We start from the raw sequence: 19,139 nt of genomic DNA on the forward strand, positions 1-19,139 counted from the left end.
ATAACAAGTTCCCTTATGTGAATTAAACAAGTGGTGTATTGTGCACAAAAGTATGGAAAAAATCTCTTTGAAATGCCTGTGGAGGATTTTATGATGATAGTTTTATTGTATGTGGCACGGTTTCACATAGATTAATCTGTGCACTCTGGCTCCTTCACTTATGGCTTTTTCCAGAATATTGCCACAAACCTTTGAATGGAATCTGAGGTCAAGCTCTGCTGGGATCTTCACTCCTCCACCAGTGACCTGAGCAACCATGAATCCAGATCTGGATGCCCAGCACATACAAACAGACCCATTATGTGCTATCCTCTCCCAGCTGAAAAACAGAAGCACTGACTATGCTGTTCAAATGCCAAGACCATGAAATGTGTTGAGGCTCTGTCCTGTGCCGTAAGCCCTGTCAGGCAGATGTCAGGCAGGGATGTGTGCCGAGCAGATGGACCCTTCCTCCCCTGGCAAGACAGACTTGGGACTGAGAGCGAGCCTCAAAGTGCTAACGCCTCAAAGTGTTTAAAATTAACATCATAATGTAGTCAGTGCCATTCTCCTCTTGACCAACATGGTAACCGATTTTACTGTCCTGATATGTCTGACTGTGCCTAATAAAAGATATTTCAAAGAAGGTACTTTGTAGTAAGCAACTGTGAAACAAGCCACCAAGAGAAAAAAATCTCTTCTTAGACTTCTGTTAATTTTTTTGTATGATTCTGAAACTCATGATTACTTGGGAGAACTGGATCCTACAACACCCCAGATACTGAAAGCTTTTTACATGTTTTAAAATAAAGTTGGAGCGACTGATACATCTTTTTCCTCCTGGTTTAGGATACTCTTACTTGCACATCTGTCAAATCATGTTGCATAGCATGCTTAAGAGCACAGAAGAGAAAGAGAATGAAAGGTTGAAAATGTTGATTTTGAACTTAATTATATCTAAATATTGAGAAACTATTTCTTACAAGGCAGACTTTTGCATGTGGTGTTTTTCATGTAGTCTTCATGGTGTAAGTCAGCCCAGAATCTTGGGACTGGTTATCAGTTACTCAAACATTATTCCCATATTTTATTATTATGGCAGTTCATTAACAGCAGTGATAAGAGGCATCCAAAAGCCTCAGTCTGATTTGTGATGTCAATTCTGGTTTTTTAAATAAGAAAGCTTCTTATATAGAGAGAACATCATCACGTACTTACATATCCCATATGAATACACAAGTGTGTTACTAGTGATGTACTTGGAAGGGAGGAAAACTATTGTTTGGTGTTTGGTAATTTTCTTTTGGTCTAAACTACAGTTAAGTATGGGTCAGAGATGTATTTACACTTAAATAAAAGCATGTAGAACAGGAAAAGTTTATAAAATACCAAGAAGAAATTGTTACTTGAAGATGACTGCATGTAGTTCATTCGCCAAACCTTGATAATGAGTTTGGCTATTCATGTCCATGAGAACTGGCATTCCTCATTGATGTGACTGGCCCAAATAATATTACCATCCTTCATATGAAAACTGTAGGATAAATGATGGCACATTTTCCCTCAATTCTCAGAGAATCAATTAAGCAGCATGGAACACCACCCAGCACAAAACATGGCCAGTAATGACTGCAGCACACCATGCATTTCATACTTCCATTTAATTCCCTTTGCCACTGTAATTTAATTAATTTCACTCAGTCTTATTAATCTTCAGATAACATCTTGATATGGACAAGTGTACAGCTTCAGCACATGCAACAGACTTGTTCTAAGTGCCCCTTTGTGAACAGTTTTTGTCTCTTTCCCATGCTGGTCGTGTATGTTAACAGGTGACGTTTATATGTCTGAATTAATAATTATTAATGTTATTTTTATAATATTGCCTTGTGAAAAATCGCATTCATAGTTCTTTAAAGTATCATGCAAAGTCTAATGCTGCTTTTTCTCTGATTTTGAGGTTGACTTCGGCGTTATCCACGGAGCTGCACGGCTGCCTGCAGGCAGCGGCTCAGTCCCTTTTCAGCTTGAGGGGTTTGAGAGCTGTTGCTGTGTAAGAGCGCTCTCTACTGATGGAAAGTAGAAAAAAAATAAATTCGGTTTTGTGCTTTTTCTATATGCTCTTAATTTCTTTCAGAAACAACTGAACTGAACTAAAAGAAGGACTTTAAACATTGTGAGGAACTAACAGCTTCAAGATCTGTACAGCTTTTTTGATATTTCTCATTTAACTTCACATTACTTAGTTTTTTCTGTAACTTGTACGAGGGTCACAATTATATATACTAATATTGAGATATGTCCAGGCAGAACCTGAGTATTCAGAAAGAGCAGATTTGCCACAGGCTGTTCTTCCTAAACCTTGGAGGCTTTCTAGACAATGCTTTGCCATCATTTCAAATTTGACAGCAGAGATTAATCAAATATTAGACAGCATTCTCACTTTGCAAATTATCGTATCATAGCATGCACAAAAAAATATGGCTGCTGAAAGCTACAAAAGTGGCTGACTTAATTTTTCAAGTCCTTACTGTATGTCATCTGTATAAAGGCTCCAGAATTAGGGTCACCTTTTGGCTTTAAGTAATCATACATGAAGTCAAATAGGAAGAACTGTTGCAAAAAAAATACTGCTTTGGCCCTTTATTATATGAATGGGGCCTTTAAGAAAGTTGGAGAAAGGCTTTTTACCAGGACCTGTAGTGATAGGAAAGGAGGTAATCTAAGACTGAATAAGGAACTACTTTTTTATGGTGAGAGTGTAGAGATATTGGACCAGGTTCCACATAGAAGTTGTGGATGTCCCATCGCTGCAGTGTTCACAGTCAGATTGGATGGGGCTTTTAGCCACCTCTTCTAGTGGAATATCACTGTGTGTAGTGAAGAGGGTTGGGCTAGATCATCTTTAGAGATCAATCTAATCCAAACCAGTGTTATATGAAGGAAGAAAGAGATGGAAAGTGTAGGACATTCAATATAAATACATAACATCACTGTTTGTAGCATCTATTTATAAAGGAGATAATAAGGTTTTCTAGGTTGCACTGATTTGCACACCCTGAACTTGGCAGGTTACAGCAGCAATCCCAAAATAACCCTTACTGTGATTGTGGGGACCTTTTCACAGTGCTCCACAGCACACTGAAAGTCTCTGTTATTATATTCTACACTCTCCCTGTCACATTAATAGCGTGTGGAACTTCTTTCCAGGCAATGTTATTTCTACAGCTTCCTGCTGCTTTTATTTCAGACATACTTTGTGTGTCCATCGCATACGAACCTTGATTAGTCTACTAGGAGACTTTCCACCATCTTCTGTGAGGTTGTATGAAAATCAACTGTCAGCTTGAGGCCAGAGCAGTAACAACACGAGTATTCAATTTCATTTCTTCAGTTGAAATTTTTATTGTCTGATTATGACAATAATAACCTTATAGTCTTCCTCTAACCAGACTGAAATCGAGTGTAGAAAAAAAGCCCTACACAAATTCTGCCTTATTTGCAGTACTGATGCTGTTTGAATGTGTATTGTAATTATCTCTTTGGATTGATTTTTGTTGTTTTAATTTATATCTCTGTTTAAGTCAATACAGAAAAAAGAGCCGGATCATAATCTCTTTCCTTGAGTAAACTACAATCACACCAATACTGAGACTTCTCCTCCCTTCTCTTTCCACTTCTGGCAATGAATTTAGTCTTGAACTCACACAAATTGTTTGGTCCATTTGGAATTCATGTGATATTTGCATGAAAAACAGTGTGAAATGCTGTTTTCTCTGCTCCTATGATATGAATTATTCATCTTTGGAATTTATCAGACAGCTTTTTATTGTAGATAGGAAGTCACCTTTCATTTGCTCTACAGATCACATAGCCTAAACAACAGAAAATGGGTTGAATCCAGCTGAAAAAAAAAATAGAAAAAAAAAGTATCTATGGTTTATGTTAGGATTAAAAGAAAATGCTGAGGCTTGAAACCTGCTTAACTTTGAATGAAGTTGATTTTGCATGAATTAAGTTATCCAGTTCAATCAAAACACAGGTAGTGCAGAAGTAGATATATGGGTCTGAAGTGTAGCTGAAGGAGTTATCCTAATTCATAGGGAAATAATTATTAAGCACATTGTATTATATATATATATATATATATAATATGATATGCACACATATATATTATATATATATATTATTAATACTTATTAACTGCATTGAGGTAGAGAAATGACAGGAGAGCAAATCACTGTTCTCTGGCCTCAGTGGCAAATGGCACTTCCTTGGGAAGCTTAAATCTCTTGTCCCCCAAGTAGTTTGACATGAATGATCTCTGGCCCACTCAATGATCCATTCAAGCTACTACCAACTTCCACAGAAATTTCCATTTTGACTGAAAAGAGTAAACTTCATGCAAGCTGCCTGAGGAGATCACTTACAAGAGGAAAAATACACAGTCCAAGGCGTGGGTGAAAGCTTAGCAAATTTTTTTTCCTCTGAGAAAAATACCCCAAAATATTTTTATATACCTTTCCAACTGTTCTTTTTTTTCCCCATCTGTGAATTGTTGAGGCATGTAAATCTTGCCTCAGTTTTAAAACCAAGAAAAACACAGTGTCAGTCAGTAGACAAGGGAAGTGTCCTCATGTACATTTCACATGGATAGTTTAGTGACACCCAAGACAAGTCAGAGGCAACGACTCAGAGATAATAAGCTTTGATTAGTGGCAATAACAAGCTATCAAACTTCAGTGTGTGTAGAAGCCTACTTTTGCCAAGGATTTTCTCTATTATTCTTAATTTGCACACATAAACTGGATGAAATCAAGAGCCTGTGAGACAAGACCTTGGCATCTAAAGCTGCAAACAGAGGGCAGAGGGTCGAGTGTGGATTCCCAGATCTGACTGAACTTGCAAAATGCATGCATGGGAAAGGGCTGAATTAACTACAGGTAAAAGAAAGTGTAATCAGGCTTTGTCTCACTGACAGTTCCGCAATATCATAGACAGAAATAATTTTACAGTTACCCTCAGACACACCATTTTTAAATTCTCTTTCCCATTCCTTATCACTCTGATAAATTTTAATTCCTTTAGGGAGAAATTTTCCATGCCATGTGTTTGCCTGAGGACACATTTTTAATTGATCTTGAAGTAGATTAAAGCAGGTTTTTGGCTTTAAAAACTTGGCTATTTCTCAGAATGAATCACAAGCAAAATATGTTTTACTTACATTAAAAAAAATTACAGAGAGAGAAGTGCCAGCACCTCCATAGTTAGGCTGATGACTTGGACAGCCTAGCAATGGAACCCTTTCAGAGATGCATATCGTCCTGCAAGGCATTATCTGAAAAGTTACTACAAACTCAGCAGTGTGGCACTTACATTTTACAAAGATTTTGTTTACTTCAAATTAATTCCATCTTGTGGCCTTCGGGGTCAACCTGACTAATTCTTTTTCTTCAGGGCCATTTAGAGTTTCCTGCCTGAGGACAATGAGAACTGAACAGAGTTTCTCTGACATGAATCTCTGCAGTTTCCAGGAGCAATACAAATGCAGTAATGAATAGATGGGCTACAGTCTCCCCTGTTCTCTAAACACAACCCTAAGCAAAAAGCACCTGAATAATATTGTTATAAGTGTAATGGATAAGGAACTTTAAAAAGGCAGAGCAAAGAAAAAAATTGGAGATACAAAATTTGACAGTGATCAATTGATAAAAAGGACAATGGTAAAAAATATATTGAGCACTCAGGACAGAGTGGCAAGACAAGAACAATCAGGAGAAAAGAATGCACTGATTTTGCTGCTGTATCTAAGGTAAAATGAAGAAAAACCCAGTTTGTAGTTATTTTCCTGAATGGTGCTTGGGGTGTGCTTTACTTTTAGATCAAGCCCTTGCAGACACAAAGTAGAGAAGTAATCACCTATCAATAAAAAAAGGCATATTCTGTAGAGAAGGTCTCAGAAAAGTCTAAAGTGCTGAAGAGAGCAGCCCACACCCTGAGGACAAATAGATAACCAGCTTGCAATTTTACCTGCCTATTACCTCACCAATTTATTCCCTGCTGAGATAGGGTCTTATACATAAGGGTACAGTCCTGTGAAAAGATCTCATATGCTTGTGTTTACAGGCTAAATAAACTCAGCCATGCAGCCTTATTCTACATTTGCTATTCTAAATTCTGCTATTTAAAGCCTAAGCCTTCAGACAGGAGGATGCAAGGGTATTACTTGTTTTTAGACTACATGACTAGTTAGGTCTCTATATATACAAGAAACACAAGAAACATTTGTAAAGCACACTGTGATACTTCATAGTGATTAGGCAGCATGGCAGTTTCAACAGAGTTCCTAGATCTTAATAAGTGTTTTATATCACTGAATCCATCTCAGCTCTTAACCTTTTGAATGGCCACAGAAATAGGCTGTTCAAAGGCAGATGAGGGGCAGCAAAGCTTGAATGTTACAATAGGTGAATGTATCAATATGACTGTGGTTTCACATTCCGGGTTATATAGACCAAAAAGTTTGCAGTGTCACTTCATTTATTTTCTTAGTGCATTGTATTTTCAAAAGCAGAGCAGCACGTAGCAGATGGTTGTGTTAGTTCCAGTTGGTGGTACCCTGAGCAGGCAAAGGAGAAACAAAATTGCATCACCAGATCAGTGAACACAAGGGCATCCCAGGGTGCCGAGGCAGGAATACAAAACTGACTGTCCCTGCAATTCAGTAGCCAGGATTTTGTACTCCACATGTTCTTCCCGAGTGACAGGGAGAAATGTTTAGCATTTAGTCTCGAAAAGACTGAGAAAGAGGGGAAGTTTGAGAAAGTAAACACGAGCTGGAGTGGTTTTTGAAAGGTGTGGATAATAGAACAGGTTTGGGATAATTATTAGCAATAAGTGTTCTTTAAAATGAAGTAGAAAGTCACCTACACAAAAGAGTTTAGTGCAAATATAGAAGAAGAAGAAGGCAGATTATTTGTTGATTATCTTATTTTACCTATTCAGCTTCTGCATCTTGACAGTGTGAGCTCAGCAAAACAAAGACATTGCTCTCTTGGATTTCTTAAGCATTTTTGTTCCTCCTGTCAGTGAAATGCATGTAGAATGAGTCACAATGTCTTCCTTGACCAAGCTTTTTGAAAGAAGATTGAGATAATTTCTTTCCTTACTTAGAAAACACTACATTTTAAATTGCAATATATGGATATTTTATTTTTGTTTATAAAAAATATAGTAAGAGATCTTAGAAGGTACTTGGATGTAGATTATAAGGATTTGATTAGGGGTCATTTTCTTGCCTAAGATAAAAATGGACAGAGACCTTCCACATATGCCTGTACCTTACAGTTAAGGCTTTTAAATTACAATCACAGCTATTAAGCCAAACAATTCAATAGACATGTTCTGTAATCCTTCATCTTTTTCCAACATGACCTATTATTTGTGTCACCTAATCCCACATTAGTATTTTAATACACTTTGTATGTTACTGTAAACTCAGCAGCAGAGTCCAATACAGGGTTTTATGGGATCTTTTGTCCCTTATTGCTGTGCTTTTATTTCCCATTTGAAAAACTGTCCCTATTTTAAAAACATTAGACACATTCTTCCATAATAATTTAGTTCAGAATTTCCTAGTGCTATCATACCTGCTGGCTAAGCACCCCAGCATTTTACTCTGAGGTGACTATCAAGTAAAGATTTCCCCACTGTTGAGATCTGTAGAGGTTCATAGAAAAACACAGATACTGCAAGGTGCAGGATGCATTAAACAGGTGAGTATCTGCCTCTCAAAACAACCATGAGACCACATCATAAAGCAGGGTGGTGCTAGAGCCACATAGTACACACAAGGAGTCAGCATAGGTCAGTGGACAGAACATGATGCAAAGAGCACAGCTGTGCTTTTAAACCTTTGTTCCCCTTCTTTATGTCCACTCTAGCTATAAAAACAGCAGCTGAGCAGAGATTCAATTTTATGCAGCTATATAACAGCAAGTAGAATAAAAGTCCTTGCTATGCCCTTTTAATACCCATGAAGATTTCATTTCATTAAGTCTACCAGACATTATTTGGTGTAAAATGAAAGACTTGTTTAGGACAGAACAGAAAGATGCTCATAAAGTAAATTTGGCAGAGAAAGGCTGCTTTAGTTAAACCTTTTTACCATGATCTTTTATCATTTTAAGAAAAAGTGACATATTACAAAATTAAATACATATGAAAAATTGTAATTTTAAAAAAATACATGACAAATAAACATTATAAGCTACACTGTTTTTTTTCTTTCTTATTTTATTTCTTCCCAAATACTCATGCTTTTCAGTGTGACACAAAAAGGATGCTCTTTGACATTAAAAAGAAGAGTGAATATTTTAGGCCACCCAGCATGACAGTCTTCAATAAGATAAGGTAGATATTCTAAGACCAGACATTCAATATTTCAGAAAATCAATCCTGTTAAGATGGTAAGCATCATCTCACAAGTCCAATCTGTCTTGAAAACATAGAAACATGGATTAAATCTGTGTGTTTATTCACATCCAAAGATGAACGGGTGTCTGGAGGAAGATAAATGAGGCTGTGTGTTATTTCAGGGATTTTTCTGTAAATCTGAATTATAATTATGTGCTTCAAGAAATAAGATCTATATGCAGTTGATTCTTGATTTCCAGGTAAATGAGAATCATAAAACCACAGGATATTTTTGTGCTGGAAAAGACCCATGGACCAAAAAAACAAGTCCAAAACCTGGCTCTACACGGAGCAACCTGGAAGTAAAACCATATACTGAAGATCATCATCCAAACACTTATTGAACACTGACAGGCTCAGCGATATAACCATTTCTTCTAGTGCTTAACCATCCTCTCAGTGAAAAAAATTTTCTTAATATCCAGTCTGAACTTCCACTGACATAGCTTTAAGCCATTCCCTCACATCCAATCAGCAGACATCAGAGAGAAGAGATCATGATATTGTAGAATAGTTCAGGTTGGAAAGGATCTTTAACAGCCACCCAGCCTGGCCCCCCTGCAGTAAGCAGGGAAATCTTCAACTAGATCAGATTGCTCAGAGACCCTTCCAACCTGACTTGAAATGTTTCCAGGGATGTGTCATCTACCACTACCTCTCTGAACAACCTGTTCCAGTTTTTCACCACCCTCACCATAAAAACTCCTCCTTGTATCTGGTCTACACCTACCCTATTTTAGTTTAACATCATTACTACTTTCCCTATTGCGACAGGCCCTGCCAGAAAGTTTGTCCTGGCCTTTCTCATGAGCCCCCTTCAGGTACTGAAAGGCTGCAATAAGGTCTCCCTGGAGCCCTCTTTTCTCCAGGCTGAACGACCCCAACTCTCTCAGTCTGTCTTTATAGGAGAGGTGCTCCAGCCCCCTGATCATCTTTGTGGCCCTACTCTGAACTCACTCCAACAGATGCATGTCTTTTCCGAGCTGAGAAATCCAGAGCTGGACACAATACTCATGGTAGGGTCTCAGCAGAGTGGAGTACAGGGGGAAAATCAGCTCGTGACTGCTCACTACACTTCTGATGCAGCCCAGAATATGGTCATCTTTCTGGGCTGCAAGAGCACACTGCCAACTCATGTCCAACTTTTCATCCACCAGTACACCAACACCTCCTTCTCTTTCTTCTGAAGGGGACTTCAAGGAAGTTGTAAACAGCAGTAAGAGCATAGAATCATAGAATCATAGAAGCACAGAACCAGCTGGGTTGGACGGGACCTCTGAGATCATCAAGTCCAACCCTTGATCCACTACCACTGCAGTTACCAGACCATGGCACTGAGTGCCACATCCAGTCTCTTTTGAAATATCTCCAGGGATGGAGAATCCACTACTTCCCCAGGCAGCCCATTCCAATGTCAGATCACCCTCTTCATAAAGAAATTATTTCTAATATCCAACCTAAACCTCCCCTGGCACAACTTGAGACCATGTCTTCTTGTCTTTCTGATAGTTGCCTGGGAAAAGAGACCGGCCCCCACCTGGCTACAGCCTCCTTTCAGGGAGTTGTAGAGAGCGATGAGGGGGCAGAATCCCTTCCCTGGACCTGCTGGCCACGCTGTTCCTGATACAGGCCAGGATGCCATTGGCCTTCTTGGCCACCTGGGCACACTGCTGGCTCATGTTCAGCTTCCTGTCAATCCAGACTCCCAGGTCCCTTTCTGTCTGGCTGCTCTCAGCCACTCTGTCCCCAGCCTGGAGCTCCCCATGGGGTTATTGTGGCCAAAGTGCAGGACCCGGCACTTGGCCGTGTTAAACCTCATCCCGTTGGAATCAGCCCAACTCTCCAGTCTGTCCAGGTCCCTCTGCAGAGCCCTCCTGCCTTTCAGCTGATCCACACTCCCCCCCAGCTTAGTGTCATCTGCAAATTTGCTGATGATGGACTCAATCCCCTCATCTAAATCACAAATAAAGATATTAAACAGAATTGGGCCCAACACTGACCCCTGGGGGACTCCACTGGTGAGCGGCCACCAACTGGGTGCAGCCCGGTTCAGCACCAGTCTCTGGGCTCGGCCCTCCAGCCAGTTCCTAACCCAGCACAGAGTGCCCCTGTCCAAGCTGTGGGCTGACAGCTTTTTCAGGAGGATGCTGTGGGAGACGGTGTCAAAGGCCTTGCTGAAGTCCAGGCAGACCACATCCACAGCCTTCCCCTCATCCACCAGGCAGGTCACCTGAGCATAAAAGGAGATCAGGTTGGTCAGAGAGGACCTGCCCTTCCTAACCTCATGCTGGCTGGGTCTGATCCCCTGTCCAGCCTGCAGGTGTTGTGTGATTCCCCCAGGATGATCTGCTCCATAACCTTGCACCAGTGATGAGTATAGTGGGACAATAACTTCTTTGGCCAATTAGCCATACTGTGCTTACTACACCCCAAAAAAATCATTGTCCCTTTGGGCTGCCAGGGCAAATGTCCAGCACCCCCAGATCCCTTTCTCTATGGCTGTGCTTCATTATCTTTTCCTCCAGTCTATAAGTAAATCCACTAGATTACACCATCCCAGGTGCATAATGCAGCACTGTTCCCTGCTAAATTTCATATGGTTGGCAATTGCCCAGAGCTATTGAGGTCTCTCTGTAATGCCTCTTTACTCTCTAGGGTGCCAGTGGGTCCTCCTATCTTAGTATCATTGGCAAACTTGTTTACTGTGCACTCAACTCCTGTGCCCAGGTCACTGAAAAAAAAAAATAAAAACCACTGAAGAGAACCTGGCCTCAAATTGAGCCCTCAGGACCATCACTAGAGCCTGGGCACCAGCCACATGTTACACATTTACTACAACTCCTTGAGCCTGGCCTGTCTGCCAATCATTCACTCATGGTATTGAGTTCATCTACCCATATGCTGGACATGTTGTATGAGAAGCATACTGTGAGAAATAGTAACAAAAGCTTTGCTAAAATCTGCTGTCTTTAATACAAAAGTGTGAGAAGTGTATGAAAAATCATACCATATATAATATGACGTATTATTTAATAAGAAAAAACAATCACCAAATAATTTTTTCATATATAAAATAGTGCAGCATCTTATTCAATGAGGAAAAACAAACAAACAAAACCAAAAAATCCAAAGCAAAAGTAAGTTTTACTTTCCAACAAGTAGTATCTGGCATTCTTAACCTGTTTATGGTCTTTTTGAATGAATACTACAGGGCCCAGTCCTCTACCCCAATTTATCCAGGTAAGTAATTGTTCTTTCTGATGACTTACAAGAATTCAAAACAGTGTCTAGGGACTTGTGGGAGAGCTATTTAAAAGAGTCGAATTGTAATCCAGACTGGTTTTTTCTGAGGTAAGTATATTGTCAGTGGATAACAGAGACTGTAAATGTATTCAGTCTTTGTATTTATGCAGCACTGAAATGTAAATATCAGGAGAAGCTGGTGTGGAAACATAATTTAATTCATCCTCTATTTAACATATCCAGGTGTCTTAAATTCATTATGGTTAATAATTTCACTGCAGTATTGGAATTCCTCTCGTAAAGGAAGGGTTATTACATTTTACTTCTTTACATAAAGACTGTCCAAAGACTCTAGACAAGGAAAAGTTTAAATGTAACAAGGGAGAAATATAGGTAGAGTACTTTGCAGTAAATAGAAAGAATCTGTGATCATTTAATAAAGAAAAAATATCTCTGCACTGCACTGCAGCTCCTCACTTTACAGAGGGTTTTTTCTACCTTTAAGTCCTTTTTAGCATTATTATATTTATTTTTATTTTTATTGCTGGTATTATTCTTTCTTTCATACTTTTGTTGTCTCTCAGTAGCTGCCATTAGAAGGAAAAATTCTTGCAGGCACAAATGGTCGTTTTCCTCATACATCACTGACCATGCTACTCCTTGAGACTCCTGCTTGACTTTTGTCTTCATGTCTCACAAGTGGACTTCATGCTTTCTCCAGGGCTAAAGACACATAATGTCCCTCTGAAGCTTCAGATGGTTGGTTGTTTTTATTTCTCTGTGACATGATTAATAAAATATACTGTGTAATACTTTGGCAAATGATAACAAAGCTCTTTTACATCCATGTGCTCTTATTTTTAATTTGATAAGAAATTCTGTACCAAGCTTGATCTATAAACTTTCACTGCAGCATATTTGTCCCCAGCAGCAGTATTAAGAAAACTTTCTGTGGAGGGGGAGCAAGAGAGGGGCAAGTATTTTGTGCAGTTGACCCATCGTGAGACCTTATGCTATGAGAGGAAACCCTCTTCTTCAGCTGGTGATGTTGTTGGGCCCAGACCATGGGAGAGGAAGCCCTTCTTGTTTATAGCCTTGCCTAATTAATGATAATGAAATTTGTGTTCATACTTTCTCTATGGTGTCCCATGGTTTGTGTCATGCAATGTTATTTCCTTCAGCATTTCTCCAGGCACAGACTTTAACAAGATTAACTGTGATTCATTGAGCACATTTTCCAGACTGAGCTTTTTTATTTAAAAAAAAAAAAATGGAATAAATAATTGTTTTCACTAAATTTTGTTGAGTTTATCTTTTATTGTCAGCACAGAGGTTTATAATTACATGACAGGCTACCCTTGGTGCATCTCCTGCTTTTCTGAACTTTTGACTATTTTCAAGCTTTTTTTTTATTCAATTATTATACCTGCTTAATCCTTTCTTTGCTCTGAAGAATCCCATTTAAAGATTAATATTGAATCTCCCTTTTTCTATAAGGCCATTCTGCTGGGGTGCTGAAAGCACTGCTCGAGGAAAGATTATATTGCTGTCTTTTGTTTTCTATCCTTTCTTGGTATGTCCCAGTTTACAAACTCTACATCCTACCGAGCTGCCCACCAGCTGTTTATGTTTTTGTGGCTTTTTTTCCTTCTAGGAGATTGCACAACTAATTAAAAACTGTCAAGCTAGTTCATGTACTAAAACAATTGTGGGATTAACCCTGATATCTTAAGTAGTTCCCATCCTTCCACCTCTCCAGCAGCAGTTTGTCTACTTGATGAAGGACTTTCATAAAATAACATGAAAGAGGTTATTATCTTGATTGCTAAATTTTACTTTCAATTTCCAGTTCCTTCCACCAAGTCATATGTTTTTCAGATACCACCATCAAAAACAGAGATATGAACTTACAAAGTAATGGAACAAAATGAAAATAGGGTCTGGAAGCATACAGCTTAAATTTTGTGCAGACAAAAGTGAATTTGATTACAACTTGTTTTATCTGAACATATTTTGAAAGTCACAGTTTCCATCAATTTTAGAGCACTGTTTGAGAGTTGCTAATAATTTCACCTCAGTATAATAGAAATCCTAGCTTAAAAGATGTCTTGAGTGATAGTATCAAGTACAGACACTTCTACATTAATTATAAAAATACCTACAATGGAAATCATTTTGGAGATCTTCATGCTGATTTGGTGTTATATGCCCTTGAACAATAAGAACCAAAGAAAAAAAATATAAGGACATCTAGTTCTTAGGAAAATAGTGGTTTTGATATAAGGATACTCCCATCCAAGGTAAAATTCTAAATATACTTGAAACACATTACCTGCATCACTTTCATAAATAAAAGTTTGCTTTAGTGCACCTGATGGCCTAGAAAATATTCGTTATAGGTTGATCAACCAATTAGGCTCATTATTGCTGCAATAAAGATGTGGGAATGAGGGCTAACCAGCCTGGCAAAAATAGCTTTTATTGAGTAAATATTCTGTATATTACTGTATTTTAGTCCTCTAATTTCTTCTGATGAGTCCATAAAACACAGGAGTGTCATTTTTTATTTGTTGGAAAAAAACCACAGGCTGTAGTGAAACTTTTAACTTTCCTCAACAAAGAGCGAGGTATGCTTTGGTACCAAGCAGAGATGTAGTCTCTTACTTAACCATGAGTGTTCAGATTACAACAGTTTCAATCAATGTATTAATAAAATATAAATGAACAAATCTATTTTATCAATAGATAAAATAATCATAAGATGGCTGGAACATAAGGTTGTGCAGGTCAACAGTGACAGCAGCTAAGCTTTTGTGAAACTCACAATGTGAACTGCTCATCACTAGGATGATCCCTGCATAGCTCATGGCACAGAAAGCAGGGGGTCCAGTGACAGTCAGAAATCGAGCTTGAAATTACACCCTTCAGCACTGCCCTTTTCTGGGACTGATTTTTCTCTTCTACTAATAATGCTCATCCTGTCAATTCAGTCAATTCAGCCTGTCTTCACAGATTACACATGATCCAGCACATACAAAATATCTTCTGGCATCATCTCCACGTATTGTGTTTTCCTCTTGCAAGCTGCACATCCTGCTTCCTGGTCTCCAAAATCTTTGTACCAAACCAGCATCCTGGGAATTAAAAGCAGCAAGTATGAGCTCACCCTTTGGAGAAGGCTGGCATAGTGCTCCTTCTTACAGAGTGGGCTGCTGACCCTTGGCATCTGAGAAATGCATAAAAATGTTGATAAACTGAACTGATCTGTGAAACAATCAGTTCCATCATATTGCTGCAGCAGATCTGAACAGGGCAGAAACTATTATCTTTCAGATTGGCAAGCATAACAATTCACCACAGAATGATGTTTTATCTGACTGGCTCCACCAAGAGATGAAAAGAGATACTTGAAAAAGTTTAAAGTAGCATCAAGGTGTTATGAAGCAGTGAAAGCAAAGATTTGTAAATAAAATACATTTGGAAGACTGAAAGGATGGTTCATGTCTCTTCAAGAGGCATAAGACTGCTCTTACAAAAGAAAAAAATAAAGGACAGTTTGCTAAGATACTAGACAAACCTATAGTGCCAATAAAATTCGAGTGCAATGTGCAGTTCTGGCTCTAATATCACTAAAAAATGACATAGGAGAACCAAAAAATCCAGAACAACAAGAGAAATGAGAAGTATGAAACTCGTTTCACATGAGAAATGACTAAAACAAATAGGTTTCATCTTCCTGATGAAAGAAAAGATGAAGTCAGATGTGGCAAGGATGTGCAAAACTGCATGTAGCAGGGAAAAAGGGATAATTATTGTCCCTTAATTTTTCCAGTACAGGACATAGGAGCAATAAATGAAAACAACAAGCAGCATGTTCAGGTTCAATGCAACAGCAAAAAATAAGATACTTCTTTGCATGGGATGATCAGCTGTGGAATTCTTTGCCACTGGGTAAAGTGAATGCAATTTTTTACAGAAGAAGTTTTTCCAAAAATATGGGAAAAATCCAAAAAGAGACATCACAAAAGAAGACGTTGTCATCCTCTCAGAAAGTCTCTCTCACATGATTTATTTGAGGCTGTTCTTCCAGCAGTGCCCAGGGATTTGTCACTGCCTAATGCTGGAGAGAGGACTCATACAAGATACACTTCGGCCCAGTAGAGTCATTCGTACTTTCTTATGTTGAATTACAGAAGTGATTTTGAGTCGATGAATCTTAATTCATATAATGAGTGCTTCAAGCATGCTAATACACCTTTGGCATGTAAATTCTGCATTAGTGCAGGGAAAGGATGATGCCCCAACACTAGACAGTAGTGGCCTCTATGTAACTAGGATTGTTTTGTTATATTCAGCTATATTTCATAGAGTCCTTAAGTCAGTGCCATCGCTTCTGTTTAAAATGGGTGGAAGCAAAATGTAAAGTTAGTAAAAAAAATGTTGAAAAATGCAACCTTTCTCAAAAAAAAAAAAAAAAAGTCACAGCAGTCAAATATATTGCTACTAATTTAGTAGACTGGCAATAGGACATCTTCCTAATATAAATAAATGTCATTGTCACTGAATGCCTGGCAATGCTGAAAAGACAGAAAGAGCTTGTTGTCAGTGAAGCAGGAAAATGCCAGGCTTGATTTAAAGCAAACTGCTGAAAAACTGGTTGTGTGAAAAAGAAATTATTACTAAACTGGTTAAAAAGTAATACAGCCTACACCCCACACCCCATAGCTGATTAGAAGGGTTCTGATTCATCAGAATGAAGAATGTCATACTTTTTCTGTATGAATATTTATCTCTGTGCTTAGCAACAGATGCAAATACGATGGAGATATAAAAATCTAATTTATTTAGCAGATTTATATCTTTGGATGTTACAGAATAGACTTTGTTTTCAATTATCTTCACAAATATTAATATGTGCTTCTCTACTCTCTTTAAAAAACCCTACGGCTGCTCAAAAACGGTGTGTTATGTTCTTCACTCCAGTCAATGAGCTTTAACAGAAACCAATGCATTTTAACTGAATTTTTGTTTATCTCAAGCAGCATATTTTAATGAAATCGATACATTCTTGCTGAAAGCCTCATGAATCCATTGGAAAGAATAAAATTTTTACTGAAACCAATATAGAGTTTTATAATATCTGTATGTTTTAGTGAAAGCATGGCAATACATTTTAGCTGAAACCAATACATTTCTCCAGGGCTGATACCAAAGAAACCTTATTTTACAGTGAAGCCAGTGCCTTCTTGCTGAAACTAATATCCCATGTTCCTGAGTCAACAATGTCAGGCTAAATGAAAGCTATGTTTTATTCCAGTAAAGAAATTACATACTTTCGAGATTATCTTAAAACAAGGATTTTTGGAAAGCTTATGTTTTAGTATGCGTACAAAAAAAGAAGCAGATCATAAGAAGTCATTCCTAGATAGTCTTGCAACATATATGCATTCTATCAAATGAGTAAGGATATAGATAGGAGTTTATTTTCATTCTTAAAAGACTCTTAGTAAATCTTTTTTCCACTTTATATGCAAACTGACTTAAAATAAGTCAGTGTTATGGGTGATTTACACTTCACATCAGAGGAAGAGAATAGTGGTTAATGATTTTATTGTAGACTAGATGCGATTTATTAGGCAAGAATTTTTTGTAAGAATTCTTTTCAGTACATCAGTTTCGGTATTTTTCTTGACATTTTGACTAAAGATGTGCTGATCTGCATTACTTAGAAATATTTTGAGTAGTCTGGTACATGTAGCTAATGATTTGTGATCCTTCTAAATGTTTTAATCGATGCAATTAATGTAAATTAGAAGGCTCCATCTGAATTTCAACTGCTCTGAAGAAATGCATAATCTGCTTAAAATTTCGATACAGTTTTTCTTCCTTTATCTTTCCAGCAGAAAGTGATAAGGTTGGCAGAGAATAAAAAAACAGCAATATAGGGACTTTCAACAAAACTGTTTCAATATTAAATGATACAGCCAGTACCACAGGGCTATTAAACAAAAAGGACCGTTTTTATACAATTACTTTTCTCACCACAGGTACATCTAAATATTATTTGCAGTTAAGCCAAACATAATATCCTTGACAGTTGTATGAAAGATTTAAAAAGTTACCATAGCTCAGTAAACTAAAAATCTAGTTCTACGTCTGCAGTGCTTATGATCTAGAAATCCAGATCCTAAACCTGAGTATTTGCAATCTGAAATTGAAATTCCTCACTGTTAATCAGCTCACAGTTGTGACAGATTTCCCTACGATAGCTGTGACTGAGGAAATCTCAGAGTTTTCCATTACAGTATCCACTTCTGATCCCACTGTTCATGTGTTCCTTGTTGAAATACCAAAGACATGAGCAAGCAACACGAAGCACTCACAATGCATCAGCTTCCATTCAACATTCCTGCCTTTGCAGTTGGGATCCTGAGAATCAGGGTCTAAAGGAAAACATACCCTAGCCATAGAAAAATTTGCTTTGCCACATTTGTTGGTTTACAGAGATGACCTACTTCTAATCCTTATGAAAACAAAATGGACATTTTCTCTCTAAAGTTATTCTTAATCACATCTTTAAAAAACTTCTTTCACTACAAATGCTGTTTAAGAAATAAAGAATAAAATGTAAATGCAATGGAAAGTCGGAGGGAAAATGCAATATTGAGGAAAATACATAGGCCAATTAAAATGATTAGCACAGATAAGGAGAGTCTATATTCCTGCTGCAACTGCTCACTGATGGTTTTCTTCATGTACAAGAGGTTGCCTTGGGGGTGATTGATCTACTTCCAGAAAGTATAATCATTGGTTTCCAGAGCATCTAAAAGACAAAGTCTAACAAGACCATGCACTATACTCATATTGGATTTTACCTCTCCTCATTATTTAGGCCCCTCTAGCAATTTTCCCTTAATAAGTTCTTAGTTCCTAGTGCATTGCTGTATTCCTTTTTTTCTATAACATATTTTATTCTTCCAAATTAATATGGTCTACTTGTCTTGACATGACTTCTACACCACTTCTCTCTAATTACTGTTCTTGGTGTCATAACATTTCTTGCAAGTACCATAGAATAAGTGCCATTCCTATGTTTATTTTAGAATCCTGCACTATAAGGAAGAATAGTATTAGTTGCTCAATTTTATCATTTTTCTATGCCATTATTAGAACATAAATAAGGGATCAAATTTTTGGACTTGAAGTGTGGTCTTAGCATACCAGATACTTTAATGCAGATGACCTGAAACCAAAACAGAAGATAATTTCAATACACCCTTTGAATCTGGGATATAAACTGTAAGCTTTCATGATTAAAGGAAAAAAAAGAAAAAAAAAAACACCGAAAAACAAGTTTTAAATTAATTGTTAATTTTAAAGGCATTTAATAGCAACCACAGGAAACTGGGACTCTGGTTTCCACAGTTATGTTAAGTGTATGT

The sequence above is a fragment of the Calypte anna genome, chromosome 2 (genome assembly GCF_003957555.1).
Source record: "Calypte anna isolate BGI_N300 chromosome 2, bCalAnn1_v1.p, whole genome shotgun sequence".
Taxonomy (NCBI): Eukaryota; Metazoa; Chordata; class Aves; order Apodiformes; family Trochilidae; genus Calypte; species Calypte anna.